The 4,598-nt window shown below is 36.4% G+C and overlaps 1 long non-coding RNA gene across 1 annotated transcript; it reads left to right on the top strand.

Moving 5' to 3' along the window:
* Positions 1–2,644: 2,644 nt before the first annotated feature.
* On the top strand, positions 2,645–3,640 carry LOC148846256 (uncharacterized). Its single transcript, XR_016102285.1, has 2 exons — positions 2,645–2,875; positions 3,007–3,640. It is a non-coding gene; the product is annotated as an uncharacterized LOC148846256 (long non-coding RNA).
* The last annotated feature ends 958 nt before the right edge of the window (positions 3,641–4,598 follow it).

Genomic DNA, 4,598 nt, shown 5'->3' with positions numbered 1-4,598 from the left:
CTGGGCCTAAACTAAACACCTTGACCAATCTTATTATATTGTATTTAATTGGGTCGAGTTAATAACTATAAAAAGAAATATTGAAAATTATCTGAATAATTGGAGAGGTAGCAAGTCATTGGGGGCAAGTCCAGGGTCCCTGGTCCTAACCCAAGACATTCTCTGATAAGAAAAGGGAAAAGTCAACTAAATGGAAATCCGATTTCCTCAAGAAAAGAGAAGGGAATTTTGACTTTTTGGAACTTTTTTTTCTAATATAGAAAGTGGGTTTATACAGATTGGTAAATGGGTGTATGCAACTCTTGCATTCCTTGCGTGTTGGGTGAAATCCAAGAATTGTGCATACTAAGTGTTTAATTGTTATCACAATTAAATTATCCCACTGGTATAATATCTATTCTAATATAGAAAGTGGGTTTAAAAGTTTGACTATTTGAAAAAAAAAAAAAAAGAAGAAGAAAAAACAGTCTGAGTTGTTTGGAAGCTTTAAATAACACATGTACCGTGGGTGAGTATTTGCAGCTAATATTGTTTTATTCAAAAAGACAGGCAAGGAACTGATTTAGGTAACTTTTATGCACAAGAAACTCCCAAACAACTACCCCAGACTGTTTTTTCCAAACAACAAATTTTTCCCAGTCTTAGGGTAAGATTTATTCAATGGTGGACTCAAATCCTTTATAATATACGGGTCACATGGTGATTGAAGGAAGGCATCACATTGCAGTTACGAAGAGGGCACTTTCATTGAGCCTGGTCCTTTAATTATATAATAACTTTCTTCAGTTCCTTGTGTTTTACTTGAGCATATAAATAATCTAAAGAAATTTTAGAGTTCAGTTCACTTAAGAAATTTTTATTACTTTTATAATTTTATTTATCCATACCTCCACCTATAATTCATTGCTGATTCATTCCCTCACTTATCACTGTTCCGGTTTTATAAAATGTACTAAAGTTTATGAGGTGGGCTGAACAATAAAAATGCTTTTTCTTTTATTTACTCATTTAAAACTTTTGAGCCATTGACTGATACGCAAAGAGACCTTATTGTGAATTTGGTGATTGGTGAGAATTAATGCCTCCCATGCTGCAGTGTCTAACAATAAAGGTAGCGTTCGGTAGTGTGTATATATCGTAATGGAGCCGGTGTGGTCCCATCCACGATAAGATATGGTGTTTTGTTATGTGTGGACGGTCCTCCTCCACAAAATAGCGTGGACAAGGACGGGCCACACCCCAATCTATTGTCCATAGTATTTTCTCATGGATGGTCCACACTATGGGTTTTAGTATGGGAAGGTTTTAGTGTAGCGCACTTAAGTTATATTGGTCCAATTACTCTCATTTTATTTAATCTTTTAATAATTTTTTTATTTTTAATTTTTAATATTTTATCAATAAAATAATATATTTTAATGTTAATTCTAGCACAAGTTCAATGGTTCTCGTTCTCAACACTTTTTTTTTATTATTTAAATATTAATTTTTTTAATATTTTTATCAATAAATTAATATTTAAAATATTAATTTTTTATTTTTAATATTTAAAATAATATTTTTTAATTATTTAAAAATGCAAATGTTATCTACATATTGATACATTTTTTTTCAAATTATTTATCATTTAAAATGCAAAAATTAGACATTTATGATTGACTATATAGATCTCCCATAAAATGTATATGAGATACATAGAATAAAAAAATATGGTGTGGATTAGTTCATACCACACCTACAGAATGCCACCGTGGGGTGTAGACTAATTCAAGCCACACAATCTATCTACAGTTCAGAACAATTATGGACTATGGTGTGGTGTGGATTGGTCCCTGCCACAGGGTGTGGTGTGGACCAATCCACATCCACCAATTTCTCATCCACACTATAGAACACCCCCAAAGTTAGCCTTTGAATATTCACAACTCATAAGTAGGAAAATCATTGTCTCACGTTAAGTTCTAAACCTACTTTGATTCGACCCAATTGAATTATGTTGATATTTAGCCCCAATCCAGATGAACTGGAGACAAAATCATACACACCCGGCTGAACTACCTATCAAGCTATATCACAATTGAACACGCCAGTGCTCACCGTGGGACCCATCTGGGACCCGGCTATACTTAAGACTGGTGTGTTCAACCGTAATAGGTAATTCAGCTGGGTGTGTATGCTTTAATCTCCAGCTAATCCGCTCTCGAGATCCTCCGAGTTGTAGGTTTGGTTGGAAGCGTTGGATATTGCCAAGAAAGTCGATACACCGCACATGTAGGCCAGATTTATCGGGTCGCCTGTTTAAGCAAAGCTTCTTTGACCAATGTTGAACCCGGATACATGAAGAGTGCGAGACACGGATTCTTTTTCATGGGACCCCTCATGTCCTGATACCAAGAAAATAAGAAAATTAACAAATGAAAAAACCCAAATAGTGGTGTGGTCCACCCAAACAGTGGCCCCACCAACCCGATCAAATCCTCCGTAGTTTCTTTAGCCTAACCTTCTAATCGGTCTTGTCTGATTAACTAACAGGTAGAGAGAGTTGAGCTCATTCCATGGCGTTAAAATCAACATGACCCGACCCGACCCGACCCACCCATTTAAGTATTTTTTGAATGAAGTTACACCGAAGCATTCATTACACAAACAATGGAGCTAAAGACTGTGCTGGGAAAAATCCATTGACAAGAAAAGAGAGTGGCAAAAACATATCCATGGCATGCCACCGCATAGTTGACAAAGCAAAGTCAAATTTAATTATTGATCAGATTACACAAAAGACAAGATGTTGAGCTCCATTCGTCTACATAAGTAGTAGGGTTTTCTTCAGTTTGCACATCGCTCTGTGACCTCTCTCTCTCTCTCTAAGAGCAAGGTAGGTAGCCTTTCATTAGTTTTCTTTCTTTCTTCCTCCATTAATTCGTTTCCAATTTTCTTCGCAAAAGTAAGAGATTTTTCAACAATTATCTCTAAAATCTCATTTGTTTCTATTCATTCAAATGACAGATAAAAGGGCTGTTGCCTTCATCTGTGAAGAAAGAAGAGATTGAATAGATGGGATATGTTGTGGTTATTTCTCTCCCATTTTTCATTCTCTTAATTCTTCTGAGCTTTGGATGCTACATCCTGGGGAGGGACAAGGGGCGGAAAGAAGGGCGGATGTTGGCAGCCCAGGAGTTTGGTATTAATGTTGTACCGCCTGGAGTGGTAGCACCAGGCGTTAATCCTGTCCCTTCTCCCCCTGAATTTTCTTCTGTTCCTCCTCCCCAATTCCTTTCTCCTTACAACAATCCTCATCCAACCCACATGAAGCAAGGAAATGAGACCAATATATGAACAAGTGATCACCTCCTCTTTCTCAATTAAGGCAAATTTGGCTGCAGAAAGCTCTTCAGAGGTCATTCTATTTTATTTTTCATATTGATGATCATGCACATTTAAACAAAATGATTTGATGAGTAATTAATTAGTTTAATCAAGTTTGTTAATTTGTTATTTATTGAACACTTAATTTTTCAACTTTTTTATACATAAAGCATAAACAGATCGATTGGGCTTCCTGTTGTTGTAGTTGTACCTTGTCAAAGTGGAGTTGTAATTGCTTATAAGGAAAGTAAAGATGATATCTTGATATGTTTAATTCTATCTATGTACTAGTACTAGTGGCCCATTACCATTACTTGAATATAATCTTGTTGAAGAGATAAACTATATAATGATCAGACTCATTTTGTGGGTCATCCCCATATCTGATCGACATACTTTTTCCAGTATTGTCAGACTCGGACAGGACCGGATGGTTGAACCAGTGATCCAGCGAGCTTTCTTGGTCCTGGTTATTTGATGATTTTCATGGGTTGAAGATCTAACAAGCGGATTAAACCAGTAAAATTGTGACCCTGTAAAAATTTTGGTTTTCTGTCTGGTCTGAATCTGATGACATGCATTGCTTTCTTTTTCAAATTGGAAGAAATGCTTGAGAAAACAAATTAGGACAAGCCTTTAATGGGGTATGCCATTGTGGTTGTGGAAGAAGAATGGTCCGTTTGGTGTGTTTTTTTACTCGGTCTTTCAGTTGTTTATTAGCCGGAAAGACCGATTTTCGGTATATTCTTGTTTGGCTTGTGGAAATCTAGCCACTAAAAGATGGAGCACCGAAAAGACATAAAAAGCCCATCTCGTGTCTTTCGCATTTTAATCTCGCACGAAAAAACGCACATCTGCCAAACATGCTTTAGGCTATTCAGATCTTCATGCAAAAGCTCAATCTTTTGCATGTCAAAACTTCCAAAATAGATACCCCAAACGGGCCCCAAATTATTGATCCAATTTAAAGGAATTTGAAGATGGGTTTATACTTTAGGTATATAAGCTTCTGCTTATGTGATTTCCATCATAATAGCAATGAAATGCCCTCCCAAGCTGCCACGTGTCTAATTAAGAAGATCAATACCCACCAGAGATTCATCATTTTAGTGGCCCCAATAGTTGCTTCCTCCTTTTTACCGACTCAAAGCAACGGCACGATTCATCTATTGGACGCTTTTGTCAAACCTCTATTAATTATGAAAATAATTGAAAGTGAAGACAGTGTGGCG

This window comes from Nelumbo lutea, chromosome 7 (assembly GCF_056320005.1).
Source record: "Nelumbo lutea isolate HS-2025 chromosome 7, American lotus-T2T, whole genome shotgun sequence".
Taxonomy (NCBI): Eukaryota; Viridiplantae; Streptophyta; class Magnoliopsida; order Proteales; family Nelumbonaceae; genus Nelumbo; species Nelumbo lutea.
Note: the sequence above shows the minus strand (reverse complement) of the source record. Positions and strands in the feature narration are given on the sequence as shown.